This window comes from Lycium ferocissimum, chromosome 10, assembly GCF_029784015.1.
Source record: "Lycium ferocissimum isolate CSIRO_LF1 chromosome 10, AGI_CSIRO_Lferr_CH_V1, whole genome shotgun sequence".
Classification (NCBI taxonomy): domain Eukaryota; kingdom Viridiplantae; phylum Streptophyta; class Magnoliopsida; order Solanales; family Solanaceae; genus Lycium; species Lycium ferocissimum.
The window spans coordinates 27961846-27980201 of record NC_081351.1 but is presented as its reverse complement, the minus strand read 5'-3'; the positions used below and the strand labels follow the sequence as shown (position 1 = coordinate 27980201).

Genomic DNA, 18356 nt, shown 5'->3' with positions numbered 1-18356 from the left:
AAAAAGAAACCTCTTATTTCTATAAAATTGACAAAACTCATCCAAAATTTTTGCAAATATAAACACACATAATCAAAACAAGGCGCAGTTTAAGCACAATCTATACATCAGTTCCTCATGTCAATCTTTACTGTTAGGTCACTCATGCACATTCTGTGCATGTTGGTCATTGTAGTGCTGTCCCTGGCTACAAAATCACCATTGTCGCCTTCAACTTCACCAGCATCGGTGATATTTCAACTCCAGGAAGAACAACTAAGCAAGTTGAAAGTTGAATCTCAATTTCAGACAGAACAAGAGTTTCAAGATTATGGCTTCTGGGATCCTGCACCATATTTCGGCGGAGGTGACCCAGTCCCATTCCTCATGAGAAAGGCCACAATCCAAAGAAGCCAAAAGCAAAGTGATCTGAAAGCAGTTATTCATCTCTAATTCATACACGTAGTCAGTAACAGCAATCATTGTTTAGGTACACTTGCGTTTATGTCACCTTACTGAGGTTATAAAGCATAATACATGATATGAGGCCATGATGTAAGTTAGTGTTGTAATCTGCTTGATTCAGATTTTGCGCTATGTAATGATACCAAATAAATGCAGACAGGTTTATGGTGACAATAGCTCATGTACAAATTGTCCCTTGTAACAGAAAAACATTCAACAAAAGCCATAAATGAAATGATCCCATATACAGGTTTCACTTGTGAGCAGATACTTCAAACTTTTGTAATGAATAAACATATTACTATTATATATAAGAGGGAATGTGAGGACTTTTGTAGTCCTCACAATAATTTCCCAAATTTTTAAAAACTTTTAATTAATTACTTTTATGCTCTAATTTTATTTATTTAAGTCAATTTTTTTGTTTATGTTTTAAAAGTCTACTTTTCAAAAGCCTAATGGGGCTTTTGTAGTAATTTTTTACAATAATTTTTAATTTTTTTAAAACTTTTTAATTAATTACTTTTAGGTCCTAATCTTATTTATTTATGTCAATTTTTTTGTTTTTGTTTTTAAAGTCTACTTTTCAAAAGGCTTATCGGGCCTCCTACCTCATTTTTCACGTTCTTTGATTTTCGATTGGTCTTTCGATATCCGCATTCTCCGAGTCCAATTAATAATTCGCGGCTGCATCGTGCCTATTCGGGGAGCGCTTCCTCCAAAGATTTTTTTCCATAATCCATGTTCGAACCTAATCACCTAATTAAGAGAGGGGCATTAAATACGTCGCACAAGTTAAATTATGTATTTTGTCTTAAAGTTAATTAACTATGTATAGATTATTTATTTAGAATTAAATAACTCGTGTAAAAATTAGGATACATAAGTTATAATGTCAAATTACTGGCTCCAAATTTGATTTGAATTAGATAATTTCATCAAAATGGAAGTTAAAATATTAAAGGAGTGGAATGAAAATTTTGCTTTATATAGCTGGCCCACTTGTGGGGCTGATGGGTATATGGTTGTTGTTGTTGTTATTGTACATCTTCACTAACACAAATTATATTTCTTTAGTTAAAATACTCTGCTTTTATATGCGGGATTCCTAGGCGGGAAGACGGCCCTACATAACTAGTTATACTTATATATAAGGAAGAATATGCAAGTTTTGTAGTCCTCACATTTTTTATTGACCATTCATGTTGCATCAAGTGTGTTCCAATTGTTGCATTTTGGTTGGTTATTCCCAATTCTTAACACCAATTATTTTTTTTAAGTTCATTCCCGCTTTAATTTGTATATTGATATTATAATAATTTTTTGTGGTTTTTTTTTTCCCTCTTTACTCCCTCAGTTTTATATTATAGAGCAATATTTTTAACTTTTATACTTAGTTCAAAATAAATATTACTATTATATATAATGGACAACTAAGAGGCTTTTGTAGTCCTCACAAAAACTTTCAATAAAATGTCAATTTTTTCAATTAATTATTTCTAGGTCCTCATCTTATTTTTAAAATCAAATTTACTTTTTGTTCTTAAGGTCTACTTTTCTAAAGCGCTGAACTTCTATCTCATTTTTTCTTGTTTTTTGATTTTACGGTTCGGTGCCCGATATTCGCATTTGAGCCCTGATGATCCAAATAATTCGCATTTCGTAGCGCCTATTCGGGAAAAGCGCACCCTCCAAAGATTTTTTTATACCCAAGCTCAAACCCATAACCCCTAATTAAGGGATGAGCAGTCCCTTCTGCTGCACAAATTTGTCTTAAAAGTTCATCAACTATGTATAGATTATTAATGAACACAATAACTTTAAATAAATTAGGATCCAAAACTCATGACCGTCAAATTCTGACTCCGCATTTGATTTATGAATAATTTCATCAAAATGAAAATTAAAAAATTAAAGGAGTGAAATGAAAGTTTTACTTTTATATATTGAAAATATACTTATATGAGATTTAACTATTACTAACATAAATTATATTTCTTTAATTGAAATATCTACTTTTATATATGGCCTCACATAACTAGTTGCAAATATAGCTGAGCACTAGAAGAACAGAGGAATTCCAAGGATCCAATTCCAATCCACAATGATAAACTTTAGAGGAATGAAACTCAATCAAACCAAATGCAGGACATTTTGCAAACTGTTAAAAAAGCTAATGAGAACGTTAAAACCCCAATAACATCATAAACTGTAAGCAAGCTATATAGAATGTCAACACTCTGCATTCCACCAATTAATTAAACAAAAATGCATCAAGCTGCCACTCTGCTTGACCACGCACATACGTTTACGTAGCTGAGAACTGTCTTGAGGAACTATCATGTATTATATACCATCTACGAGGAGAAAAGCTTTCGAACATCGTCTTTTTAATTGAAGAGGACGTGCCAATCAAGAGCTCCCACTTCAGGCGCACAAGGATCGACAATTGCTCGACTATAAAGTACACATAACCAAAACGATGTCACCTGTGAGAGAATAACAGACCAAAGATTCTATCAGTTTTTTACTCCATTGTTATATTTGAACCACAATTAAATATTTCCCAAGTAAATTGCCAGCATGAAATTTTAAATTTTGAGGCCAACTAACAGTTACATCTAGTACCTCCTTGTTTAATTATTACTTTGAGGGTAGAGGGCAAGAAAGTCATTATTGTAACATAACAAAATTGATGAATGTCACTGAGAATTGGATTGCTAGATGAAATCTTCTTTAAATGTTGACATCTAGCTAGCTGTCAAGTTATCTCAAAAGTGCCTAAGGTTAATGTCTGGTTTTCATGGTTCTTAACATAGAGCATTTGAAACTTCATGCTCTTTTTGTTTGTCGACAGAGGAACCACAATGCTGTAGTGAATTAAAGTTTCACTAGCCTAGACCCAGTAAACAGGAAAGCCGGACCATTTGGAATTCTTGAACTAGCCTGAGGAGCACCTTTTTGCAACTGGGGTAAAAACAATGAGCTTTACACCAAAGTCCAAAACAAAATTTCAAAAATATAAGCCCTGATATGAGAAGGGGTTGTGAACACCTCAGGGACAGCAATTTTGTTGTCAGAAGGATATAATTTCAGCAAGGATGATGTAGAAGAAAATGATTAGAAAAACATTAGAACTTAATGGGAGAAAGAAGGAAGAGTTGTCTAAGAATTGGATATCGGACTCTAGTAATTGCACCCTAAGTCCAACCAAAACTCGCCCAAAGTCCTAGTAATCTACTGATTCTTTTCGATCATTGATATACAAAACTACGGAGGCACATGAATTCCCCTTGAATTCTGACTTACAAAAGTATATAGGCATGTGTGCGTTGCCAGAACTTGAAACACAAATTCTGAAGGGATACTCACATGAGATGTATGGCAGATGGTCCAGTAAAAGCAGCAACCTTCTGAGCACGATGTGCTTCACACTTATATAGCATCTTCTGTCTCTTTTTTCATACGACGTGCCTCACGCCGTTCTTCCTTCACAGCAGCCTGCAAAGGTAGAACCTCAATGTTAGAACAGTATATCATACGTGTTTATGCACAAAAGAGGAAAAAATAAATCCAAAAGTAGCAAGAAAAGTGAAAGAGCAGCTCAGCAAGAGAGATATATGTTGAGCAATGACATTCCACAATAATTAACATTGATATATAAACATAAACCTTTCTTTCTTTCTTTTCCTCCTTTGACTCTTGACCATGTTGCTTTCTTTTGAGTTGATCTGTGTTTGCGTTCTCCTTTTCCTCCTTTTCTGAACCTTGCTTTTTCTATCCTCCTTTTTCAAAGCATGCTTTCCCTGCTAGGCAAATAGTCGACAGGAAGCTTCTTTTTCCCTTTAGGGATATTATAGGCGAAGCTTCAGTGTGAAATAGCAGGGAGCAGCTTTTTCTCCTGCCTTCAGGAGCTACAATTTTTCCAGGGTGGTTATCAAGATTTGAATACGTTGACACTATAGTTTCACAATCCCATACTTCTGAGTCACTGCTGCTTTCTCAAAAAGAGCCACCTCTTCCCCTGGAATTTCATTTTCATACTTCTCAGCATATTCTTTGCACCGGTTTATGACATCAGCTTCAGGTTCAAGCAATTCCCCATTATCTGGTCCATTATTGACAAGTCCCAAGCCATCAACGGCACGCTCCTTAAATGCATGATTAAGCTTTTCAGCAAGGGATTCGGGACACTCATTTTCCTCCATCATATCAACATCATATTCATCTTCGGTTTCAGAGCCATACTCTTCAAGTTCAAGCTGAAAATAAAGGATGCAAGACAGTGACAAGACAACTATCAATCAAAAATATCAGAAAAGATGCACAAAAATTATCTTAAAATAGGCAGACATTATCATGAAGAAACAATGAACAACGTCAAAATATCTCTAGTGAATAAAAAGCATACAAGAGACTTGGGGACTCTCAAGACTTGTGTTAAATTTACAAGGAGAGCTACCTTTTTTTGTTTGTTTTTTGAAACTGGTACTATTTACAAGGACAGCTACTTCAAGCAGACTTTCTTATTCTTCTACCTAAAGGCAAGTAGACTCCAAATTTACAAGGAAATGCCATAAAACTTAACGATCTAACAAAGCAAATTCTACTAAAATTACTACAAAAATAGAAAATTACCAAACTACTATACACATTTTAAGCTTAACCAAATACCCTAAAACCAAGAAGGAACTAAGAACTGAATATAAAAAATAAACCTAAACTTACAAATTAACACATGCTTATGGCTTCAATGATGTAAAAAAGAAATGTTTTCTCTTATTTTCCTCTTTCAGCCCATAACAATTTATAATATTTTTTCCAGCCCGATGATCAGACACACCGTGGTATGAAACCAGTCATCAGAACAAAAATGGTCAAGGAACGAGTCTAACAGCTTGCAGAAAAACAACAGGGCAAGCAAACATAAACTGCATGAAAATCCCAACAGTCTTTCAAATAGTAATAGTTTAAACCTGACCAGGACGCATTAATTAGAAGTCATTTTGAGGGAAAAATATAAGAGCTTCAGTGGAAATACTTAATACTTATAAACACAAAGGCTAATATAAACTCAATCTTAGCTAGCCTTTACCTTATCAAAAAGAAATTATTTTAACTCATTTGTACATTTATCTGAAGTTGGTATCAGGTGACGCAGATAAAGGATAATACTAATATTTCCACAAGCAATTGCCACTACAAGACAGAAAAGGTGGCTTAGATTCCCTCTATTAGCAAGCAACAAGAACAACACAGAAAAAGAACTTTGAAAAGAAACCATGTCTTGGAAATATGATTTTAAGGCAGATATTGCAAATTTACAGGTCAAAGAATAGGGGTTCAGAGCTTGAGAACCCAACAGAGGAAATACTAGGCAATCTTTTTCCTTTTCGTGGTGCCGAGTCACTTGCGCACACCTCCACTATTCTACAACGCCCTGCAGCCTCCCACCATGACTAGGTAAATTCTTCCCACCTACCTAAGACATGGTGGGAAGAGCTTCTCAATACTTGTGCTAGTGCGAGGTAGAAAGTAACCCAATGAATTAATTGAGGTGAGCACCGGGTGGACCAGAACTGCATTATCAGAAAAACGGCAAATTATACCAATTCATTTAACACGGGCGGAGGTCCTCGTATAACATACTTATGGTCTCTTTAGCTAGTTTTTTTTTTTTTTTTGCAGTAATTTCTCGCTTGTCAGGTCTAATCAGGCTAGTAAGAAAAACCTCACGTGAAGATAATTTTAGATTTGTACGGAAAAAAAAAAGAGGAAAATATAAGAGAACAAACCGCTTACCAGATCAAACTGTTCATCCAGAGGGCGGCGTGCTCGTGGTTGCTCTTCAAAAGTTGCAAATTTAGCCTCATTTCTCTGCACATTCCCAGCCGTATCATAGGTTTCCACTTTGTCGAGTCCACTTTCTCCGGCAAGCTTACATTCTTGTCAAGTTCCACATTAACTGCCCCATCGTGCAGGTTTGCCTTAATCACAAAATCTTCTTCTAACTCTAAATCCTCCACATCAGACCCAAAATGTGACAAATCACTGTCATCTAGCAAAGCAGCTACTTCAGGATCCACTGCCTTCTGAACTCTTACCCCTACCGTCTTGGCTGCCACATTGTATACATACTTCTCATTGGAATCATCATTCACTTTCGCAACCTCCACTTTTGAAGCATCATATGCCTACCAAAACCATAAAAATTCATTAACTGGAAAAGAAAAGCCACAGAGCTACGGTCTGTAAAAATCATTAATCAAATCTTTGTTTTTCCCTTTTTTTTTTCAATAAGTATACTGATAAGAACGTATACTACACCAGATCCAAGCCAAAAGGCTGAGCTAAGGTAATTCTTATGATGAGTATATTATTCATTGAACCTCAAATTAGACCAGAATGGATACTTTTTTTTTTGATGACATGGGAACCCGCAGCCGCTACCCTTTGGGTGCGCACAGGGTAAACCCTGCCTCTGTGCAATAGCTCGCAAACCACACATGAGAGGTAACCCGCACTAGGCAAGCCCGGTGCGACGAGCTCGACCTGAAGGCAACCCCTGTTGTCGTAGGCAGGGGGTTTCGAACTTGAGACCTCCATTATGAAAGCCCCATGCTCAACCAACTAAGCCACCCTTGCAGGTTACCAGAATGGATACTTATAAAGGGTTTATAAAGCCAGACGCCAAACAAAATGGGAATGGGAATTGAGGCGTAGTTGATTGTATAATTACACTAATTCAACCAAAGCTGACATCTTAATACTAATTCCATATAATTACATAACACAAACAATACTACTACAACAGCTACACCTCAATCTCAATCAAGTCGGGGTCGGCTATATTAATCCTCACTAGTCATGTTACTCCATTTAAACTCATCTATAATACAAATAATACTATTCTATAATTCGACCAAAGCTAACATTTTTAGGCAGAAAAGATAAAAACAAAGCTTTAACGACTCTCAAACAAGTTGGGGTCGGCTATATTAATCCTCACTAGCCATGTTAGTCCCTATAAACTCATCTATAACACAAATAATACTAACTGGATAGAATTATACAACATAGAATAAACCAATTCCACCAAAGCCAACATTTTTAGGTAGAAAAAGTAAAGCAAAGCTTTAACAACAAAAACCAAAACCCAAATATTAACTGCCAAGCAAGTGTTAACATAGTACAGCTGAACATTAATTCATAGAATTAACAAACCTTAACATCACCAGGAACCTTAGTTCACCTATAATACAAATAATACTAGTCCTATATAATACTAGGCAGAAAAAGTAACAGCAAAACCCAAATATTAACTCCCAAGCAAGTATTAACATAGTTCAACAATTAAACTGACCTTAACATCATGAGGAAGTTCATTAAGCTTAGCTTTAGGATTTTCATAATAAGCAGAACCACCACCAGTATTCTTAATCTCCCTTAAATGCTCTAAATAATTATACCCATCATCTGGAAACCCTAATTCCAATATCTCCTTTCTAACATCATCTGGTATTTGATTTCCATTACCCGAATCAAACCCGGCCCAACCCTCTTCCGAGCATCCGCGAATATCGAATTCGGGTCATCATCCGGGTCGGGTTCATCAAAGCCGGCGATTGAGTAGTTGGTATTGTTGTCAACTCTGACGAATACCCTGTCGGTTCCGGTTGACCCGGATTCGTAAACCGGATCCGAAGAATCACGGGCGAATAATTGGTATGTAGCTGCTTTCTTCTTGTCAATGAACTTCTTTTTCCCCATTTTTTTATAATGAAAAAAGCAATCTCTAGCACACAACAGATAGTATTGTACAGAAGCTTTTGTAATGCTAAAACCCTAAAACCACAGAGTCGAATGACACGTGAATGTCACGTGACATAAATGTCACGTGACATAAATTTGTCGAAACACTATAAAATCAACTTTAAAAAGCTTGAGTCCCTAAATTCAAAGTAATCAATTATTTGGTCCCTACATAATAATAATAATATTCCATGTTTAGTCCTTTGACAAAGTGTATTTAATCGTCAATTACATCAAGTGTACGATTTTGGTCCCTTTATTGACCGATGGCTAAAATAAGTTAATTTACATGTGGACTGTCTTTCATTTCCCGAATCATGACTTTTGTAGTAAAAAAAAAATGTTGAACCAAACTAACACAAAAAAAAAAAAAAAAAAAAAAAAACATAAGTAGTTTTCACGCATTTTAATTTAGTGCGTGAAAAGACTTCAAATCGCAAAATTAACGAGTTTGGCCTTTCACGCGACAAAATTTGTGCGTGAATATTCTGCATGCAATTGCAACCTCTGCAATAGGATAAAAAATGCTTTTATCCAAAAAGAGGTCCATTAGTTATTTGACATCTTGCAGTGCAATAGGATAAAATGCTGACTTTATCCAAAAGAGGTCAATTAGTTATTTGACCAAAGAGTTTTTGCCATTGCGATAGTTACTTATGTACAAGTTCTAAATTTAGCGATACGAAAATAATTTCATCTAGCCTATTCGTCAACCATCATTAAGCACGCGTCATAACCTAATTATATTTAATTAATCTTAATATTAAATAGACTAATTTTACTCAATAGCTTACCATTTTGGGTTTGGAAAATAATATTTCAAATGTTAAAAAGTAGTAACTTTTAATTATGAAGAACTATTATAGAGAAATGAATAAATCTCATCTTAAGCCCTAATATTATCAAATAAGAAGATAATAACTTATTTAATTTTTGCATGAAATGAAAAAAAAAAAACTTTGAATTAACATTTCGGGTGGTTTTCAATTAACAATTGAAAATTAAAAAGTAACAACTTCGAATGATAATATAGTTTATAGGTTATATGATATTTCAAAGTTTTGAAAACCACCGAAATGTTAATTCAAAGTTTTTTTTTTTTTTTTATTTCATGCAAAAATTAAATAAGTTATTATCTTCTTATTTGATAATATTAGGGCTTAAGATGAGATTTATTCATTTCTCTATAATAGTTCTTCATAATTAAAAGTTACTACTTTTTAACATTTGAAATATTATTTTCCAAACCCAAAATGGTAAGCTATTGAGTAAAATTAGTCTATTTAATATTAAGATTAATTAATATAATTAGGTTATGACGCGTGCGTAAAAGAATGGTTGACGAATAGGCTAGAGGAAATTATTTTCGGATTAAGCAAATTTAGCAACTTGTACATAGTAACTATGCAATGGCAAAAAACTCTTTGGTCAAATAACTAATTGACCTCTTTTTGAATAAAGAAAAGACTTTTATCCTATTGCACTGCAGGTGTCAAATAACTAATGGACCTCTTTTGGATAAAGTTAGACTTTATCCGTCTGCGAGGTTGCAATTAAGGGGCTCATTCACGCACAAATTTTGTGCGTGAAAGGCCAAACTGTTAACTTTGCAGTTTGGTCCTTTCACGCACTAATTAGTGCGTGAAAACTACTTATGTTTTTTTTTTTTTTTGTGTTAGTTTGGTTCAACTTTTTTTTTTGTACTACAAAAGTCGCGGATTCCTCATTTCCCACATATTTACAGTTATATGTTTCCTCTATTATTCGTGACCAAAATGATACTCCAAAGATAAAAAATAAAATAAGATAAGTACGTCTTTAAATTAAACATTTGCAAGTCATAATGAGATAAAACAATAATAAATTTCATATAGAATGCTTCTAAAAACAATTAACCAACTAATAAGGATACACGTATTTGTGATTACTGTGGTACTCCAAGATCAAGACTTCTAAAATTGTAAGTCTAAAAAATAAACACTAGTTAATGGGTTAAAACAATAATAAATATCATATTAGATGCTTAATTAACAAACAATTAACCACTACACATACCGGAATAGGATTAAGACGAAGTAGAGCATCCAATAAAGGTGAATAGGTTTGGAAACCCAACTGCAGCTTGTTGTGGTCATGTTCAGGGGTGTGACTAAAGGGGGGCAATTCGCAAAATTGCCCTTCTTTTGGGGTGGTCTTTAAATTTTGCCGCTCATATTTGAAATCTTTAAATTTTGCCCTTCGACTAAAATCCATAAGTTAAAGGTTCAAACCCCCCACACAGTCAAAATTTTAAAAAAAATTCACAAGGCAGAGTTTAAATTTCGCTATGCCCCCACCTAAGCATACAATTTCATGAAGGAATTACCAAATTTATGCGGACCGGCTTACGCATGCCTTTTCGGTAGACTTGCATAAGTATGTCACGTCCGGCATAACTTTGTAATTCCTTCACAAGTTTATGGCGGTCCCGTATAAAAGTTTGCCCATTAAAAGTATCTTTTGCCGCATAAACTTGTGAAGGAATTACGAAGTTATGCGGACCGCATACTTATGCCAAGTCCGCCCATAAGGCATGAGTATGCCGGTCCGCATAAATTTGGTAATGCCTTAACAAGAGTATCTTACAGTCCCATACACGCGACCCAAACCTTGCCTTGCATTTTTTTTTTTAATTTATGCTTGAGCGGGGGTTCGAACTCAGAATCTCATGATTTCTGCGTGAACGCTCAGAGTTGCAATGCAAAGGGCAAAAATTAAAGACCAGCAATATGAGGATCATAATTTAAAGACCACAAATATGAGAGCGGGGTGAAAATTTAAAGACCACCCCAAAAGAAGGGCAATCCGCGCAAAAAAATGACTAAAGGGAGAGGCAAGTGAAGTCTTTGTTTTAGGCTCCGAAAAATTTGAGGCCCCAATTTTTTTAATTAATTATCAATCTTTTTATTTAATTTTCGCTTAAACAATATTGTAAAATAAAAAAGTAAAAAATCCTTACAAAAAAAGCGCCACTTTTATTAAGAAAGAATTTTGAATTAAGCTACTCACATATTCATGTTTGTTAGTAGATAAAATTTTATACAACAACATCCAATGGATTATACTGCAAACGCATGGTTAACATCCTATTAACTTGAACTAATCAGTACTAATATAAATAATAGCAATAATATTATTATGTGAAACTAAAGACTCTATGTTGTTTAAGGATACTACTCTTTTTTTTTTTTTTTGAGTAAAACAATTAAGGATACTACACTATTAACACCAAGTATGAAAAAAAAAAAAGGCCTCTTATCAAAAATTGACTTTAAGACACTAACACCACCGATGACCATAATATTCATTGAATTCACAGTCTTTTACCTGTTTCCAACCACTCTAGTTGTCCAAGTCACGAAAGCAAGGACTAAAGGTACGACAGAGAAGTCACTCTCGAGAACATTCTTCCAATCTAAATTACCAGAGTCACAATTCTTCCATTTTTTCTCACCAGTTAAGTACTGGTGCACGCTAGTCACTACATTACGTACAACATCCTCCTCCTGACCAAGAGAGTACATTAATCGCTTCATTATACATAGCATCTAACTTCTTTAACAAAAGATGCCCTTCATACAATCCACAATACCCCATTAAGTACCATCAAGCGAATGAGGCAAATTCAAATTAGGGTTGGATTGAGATTGAGAAACATGGTTAGTTTTAGCATTTACCTGTTTTAGCATTTTCCTTCTTCTGATTTCTGCCTTTCTTCCCCATTAGCGTCGGTTTCTATAACTACAAATTTAGGGCTAATTGTGAAACGGCTAGCTAAACTACATCTCCAATGTCAATGGCGTTATTGGAGCTTCAATGGCATTAGAAATGTGGAAAGGAAGTGTAATCGAAGAGATACTGCTTATTTGAGAGGGAAAGGTGAAAATGGTAATTGCTTAACTTGACAGGGAAAATAACTCTCATTTCGGATTTCTTCGCACTTTGCAGTTTGCACCCTAGTGTATACTTGCACCCTAAGGTAAAGTACATATCATTAAAATTTTACCTAAATAATAGAACTATTGTCTCTACGACATCTAAACCTCACCACTGTCTCACCTAAATGAAAATCTACTTGCACCAGTTGAATAACAATACCCTAATGGCATACATGCCTATATAGATACCTTCTGCGCTGCATTGAAACTACATTCGTATATTTTTTATAAATGTCTTAAAACAGATATCACCTAAAGCCAATGTAGCAGAGATTTGATAATGAAATACAGCAATTTCCAGTACAGATAATATTGTGGAACTCGGTATGGCTGTAGTCTGTAGAAAAGAAGCTTTTGTAATGCTAAAACCCTAAAAACTGTTAAGCAGATTGAGAAGTGTGTAGAAGTTCCATGATGATCAACTCATGATGATAATGATCAAGTCCATATTGCAGCCGATCAAGCTGCAGTCCATGATGATCAACACATGCATACGTATACCTAGCTAGTTAGTTGCCTACGTGTATAGAGTTAGTTACAACAAGTTAGTGGCTGCTGCATATGAGCTGTACACAACTGTCATTGAAGTCGGTTAGATAGATTAGAAGATAAGTTAAATCACATTATAGTTGTGTAGTAGTTAGCCTATAAATAGGAGTAGTTAACATTGCATAATTCATTCTGTAAAATCCATTGATACCAGCAAGTTTAATCGGAAGCTGGGTAACCGAGTTGAATTGAACTATGGTGGTGTTTGTTGCATCGGAACTGGTAACCGAGGGTGCCATTTGTGGTGGGTGGGTAATAAGAACTTAGAACTCTGTGAGGAGAAAAAAATCTCTTGATACCATATAAAGGTTTGAGATGTAGAAGAGAAAGATAATCTTATTCATGAACAATATGCTATTTATATAGAGTCGATACAAAACTGAAAAGTCCTAATCCTAAGATACAAAGTAATCTGATAAGATATAGTGTAACAAAAATACTAAAGTACAGGGAACTATCAAGAGTCCTAAATGAATTAAACAGGTACTAGAGTACAGGAAACTACCAGCATATAGCTAAATAATAGGAACTAATAACAAACTCCTAAACTATAGGATAACAAATATTATCCGTTAATAGTCGGGCCTTAGGGGCTTAGGTTGGGGGGTCCAAGAGACGATTGGGCCAGCTTATGCACCAGTCCGGTTCTCGATCCACTGGTGCATTAGTCCAATAACTATTTTCTTTAAAATAAAATAAAACACTAGTCATTTCCCATAGCTTATGTTAATGTAATTTTAGTGCTTGAGTTGAATGTACTTTTTTCACCACCAACCCAACCCCTTGAGAGCAGCTTGGCCCAAATTTGGGAAAAATGGGGCTCATTCTTAAGGCGTCAGGTTGTGGCATACTGGCATGTAAACATTATTCTTCAACATGTAAAGATTGATTCTATAAAGTTGTATGGTTTAGTTTTTCTTTTGTGATTGTCGATGAATCCGACTTGCCTTCCGTTCCAATGCAGTAGCATATTTTGATTGCAATTTTTATACCACAAGTAACATTCCGTATCTGCTTGTAAAAATAATAGAATTAGCATATTAAGTTGTGCATATTTTTTTTTACCATTGTTATTTTAAGTTGTTAAAAATATTATTTTAGGTGAACTCTTTCTTTCTTTTGGCAAATGAATCTTTATGTTATACTATGACGTTTTAGTTAAATATTAGTATCTAAATTGAGAGTATCTAAGTAGGAGCTGCACTTATATAATTTATTTGTCGTCTCTTGAGACAGTAATGAGATTCTTATGTCGTCAAGATGAGCATTCTTTCATGCCTTTATATATTATGAGAAGTGACTTTTGCTGTTTTGCCGTTTCTTCTTGTTTCAGCATCCTGTTCAACAAGATTACTCGTGAACCAAAAAAAAAAAGTGTGACGGTGATATGTTTAAATAGTATTGGAAAATTGAAGAATCCACAAGATGTTGAGGCTGCAGTCTGCACAACCTTTAGAAGCAGTAGAAGGTATTGGGCGTCTACAAGCAGTAGAATGTGTTGGGCCTCAACAAGCAGAAGAAGGTATAAGGCCTCTACAAACAGAAGAAGTTGTTGGGCCTCCAAAAAGCGGTAGAAACTGTTGGACAACCATCAACTTTATTAACTGACTAGTAATATATGTCTGCGTGCGATGCGCGGCCCCGAACGTATTTATTCGGCACTTTAATTAGTACGTAACAAGGTTTGTATTTTTAATAATTTTTAAAAAAATTTCATAGTCATGACAATGAAAGTTGTTCATCAATGCGAAAAAGAAAATTAGTAAGAAGGTGAGGGAAAATTAATATTTTGATTTTAGATTTTTTCTTTTAAATTGTTTAATATCTTATATGTATACCGACAAGTTGATATCCATCTCAATCAATTAACTATTCAAATCCAAACATAAGAACCATTGTTGTATATATTGGATTTTTTAAAAGCAAAACTAATAAAATATTTTTATTAAATTAATTAAAATATGAGGAAATAAACGTGTCGGATAATTAAAATTGAAGTGCATACGTCTATGGAATGAATATTAAGTATTATGACATATTAGAAATGTGATATGTTGTATTGTAAATCACTAAATTTTAATTCCGAAATGAAAATATAAAGTAATACATTTTATAAATGTAAAGAAACAATAATCAGAGATTGCAAAGGAGAATAAGATAAGTAAAGTATTGACAAAGAAGGAAAACGGGGTTTCCCTCTTTCTTAATACTTTAAACGTGAAAAGGGGACGAACAATAGCAATGCAAATTTGTACCAAAAGTTATATAAATTGCACACTTTAACCAACTATTTTTTTATCCCACTTAGACATTTGTCATAGTCTCTCCCCAATAGACTATTTCGAAAAATATTTATTAGAAAGGGTTAATTTTATTGGTTTTATAAATGAACAAGTAATTTGGACACACACATATTATATTTTTCAAGAACGCGAAAAGTCAAGAGTGAACAAGTAAAAGTCACAGAAGGAAATAAATGTGTCGGAGAATTAAAATTGAAGTGCATACATCTATGGAATAAATATTAAGTACTATGACATATTAGAAATGTCCACGTGGGATTAAAAAATAGTTGGGTAAAGTGTACAATTTATATATAGCTTATGGTACAAGCATTCATTGCGTGTACAATTTGTTAAGCTTTTGGTACAAGTTTGGGCAGCTGTGTTCGTACCCCTAAGCCACTTATATATATTAGATTAGAAATATGGGAAGAAAATAAATATTCAGCAAAAACGTGAAAAGTCAAAAGTGAACAAGTAAAAGTGCACGGAGGAAATAAATGTGTCGGAGAATTAAAATAAAAGTGCACACGTGTATACATGAGAAGAGAATAAATATTCAGTACTATGACATATATCCATGTGGGATTTATTAATTCTTAAAGAATGTGAAAAGTCAAAAGTGAACATATTAAAGTGCACGGACGAAATAAATTTGTGTAGGAGAATTAAAATTTGAAGTGCGTACGTACATACGTAGAAGTGAATAAATATTAAGTACTTATGACATATGTACGTGGGATATAAAAATAGTTGGATAAAGTGTACAAGTTATATCGCTCATGGTACAAACATTATTGCGTGTACAAATTGTGAAGCTCATGGGAAGAAAATAAATATTCAGCAAAAGCGTAAAAAGTCAAAAGTGAACAAGTAAAAGTGCACGGAGGAAATAAATATTTCGGAGAATTAAAATAGAAGTGCACACGTGTACACATGAGAAGAGAATAAATATTCGATCTTGTAACATCTATCCACGTGGGATTTATTAATTCTTAAAGAATGTGAAAAGTCAAAAGTGTACAATTTGTGAAGCTTTTGGTACAAGTTTGAGCAGTTGTGTTCGTACCCCCAAGTCACTTATGTATATTATAAACATGGGAAGAAAATAAATATTCTGCAAAAACGTGAAAAGTCAAAAGTAAACAAGTAAAAGTGCACGGACAAAATAAATATGTGTCGGAGAATTAAAATAGAAGTGCACACATGTAAACATAAGAAGAGAATAAATATTCAGTACTATGGCATATATCCACATGGGATTTATTAATTTTTAAAGAATGTGAAAAGTCAAAGTGAACATATTAAAGTGCACGGACGAAATAAATTTGTGTAGGAGAATTAAAACTTGAAGTGCATAAGTCTATATATGAAGGAATAAATATTAAAATCTTATGACATATGTACGTGGGATATAAAAATAGTTGGATAAAGTGTACAAGTTATATAGCTCATGGTACAAGCATTCATTGCGTGTACAATTTGTAAACTCATGGGAAGAAATAAATATTCGGCAAAAACGTGAAAAGTCAAAAGTGAACAAGTAAAAGTGCACGGAGGAAATAAATATGTGTCGGAGAATTAAAATAGAAGTGCACACGTGTATATATGAGAAGAGAATAAATATTCGGTACTATGACATATATCCACGTGGGATTTATTAATTCTTAAAGAATGTGAAAAGTCAAAAGTAAACATATTAAATTGCACGGACGAAATAAATTTGTGTAGGAGAATTAAAATTGAACTGCATATGTCTATACATGAGAAGAGAATAAATATTCAACTAGAATACGAAAAGTCAAAAGTGAACAAGTAAAAGTGCACGGAGGAAATAAATGTGTCGAATAAATTAAATTTGAAATGCATACGTCTATACATGAGAAAGGAATAAAAATATTAAGTACTATGATATATGTCTACGTGGGATATAAAAAAGGGCCAAAATTACCCTTGAACTTTGAAAAATAGTTCGTTCATACCACCCGTTATACTTTAGGACCAATTATACCCTTACGGTTATACTATGGGGTCAATTATACCCTTATACAATGCTTGTTGCCACGTGGCATCATCCTAGCCCTTCAAAATTATTTTACCCTCGAATAATTTTTTACTCGCCTAAAATAACTCAATCAGGCCAATTTTTTTTTTCGACAAAAATAATACGGATAATTTTTTCAAAAAAAATATAAAAATAATTCCTTATTATTTTTCTTGAAAAAAAAAATTCGGGTCGGATTGAGTTATTTTAATTAATTAAAATTATTTGAGGTAAATTTTGAAGAACTAGGATGATACCACGTGGCAACTGATTGACGAAAAGTATAATTGACCCCGTGTATAGCTGTGGGGTATATGGTGGCCTAAATATAACGAAGGGTATGGATGAACTTTTTCAAAGTTCGAATTTTATGGCAAAAATAGTTGGATAAAGTGTACAAGTTATATAGCTCATGGTACAAGCATTCATTGCGTGTACAATTTGTGAAAACTTATTGTACAAGTGAGGACGGTGTGTTCGTACCCCACCGCACTTATATATAATGAAATATGTATTCAAATCTCAATCTGATCGACAGATGTTAAATATTTGAATTTAAGTTTATTGCCTTTTGTATCCTTTTATAATTTATTAATATTTTATTTATAGGGTTATAACACTAAGGTTTTGATGTATGGAGTAAAGTCTTGAGAACCAAAAGTAATGTACATTTAATATGTGAGAAATGAGATAAATTCCAAATGTTATATTTGAATGTAGGATGCCCGTCGTTGATTTCGTTCTTCTTTACTTCTCATTAAATAGTCAAGATAACTTTGACAGTGTCATGCCCATAGTAAATTTTTCTTTTTTTTTTTTTTTTTTTTTTTTTGTACATTTCTCATATTATGATTTCGGTTATTCTGCTTGAAAAAATTATATATTTAGCATATTAAATCGTGATTTTTATTGCCACTGCTTTATTATGTTGTTAAACAATATTGTTCTCGATGAACTGCTTTCTTTCTTTTTTGACAAAGGATTTTCATGTTATATTATGACATTTTAATTAAATGTTAGCATCTAAATTCAGTATGTCTATTTGACCGCGTTATGTCAACTACAAAACTTTTTAGGTTACAATATGAAATGATTAAAATTGAGGGGGAATTTTTCGTTTGCTTTTGGTTTTTGCTGGGTTTTTTAAAATTAGTAAATTTTTTAAAAAATTTTAAAAAAAATTTTAAAAAAGAGAAAAATAATCTCGCATTTCCCGGCGACAAAAAACAAAACAATTTTAAAAAAAAA

General features: G+C 33.6%; 1 pseudogene; it reads right to left on the bottom strand.

The window, feature by feature from the left end:
* Positions 1-3812: 3812 nt before the first annotated feature.
* Positions 3813-8242, bottom strand: LOC132033158 (uncharacterized; annotated as a pseudogene).
* Positions 8243-18356: the final 10114 nt, after the last annotated feature.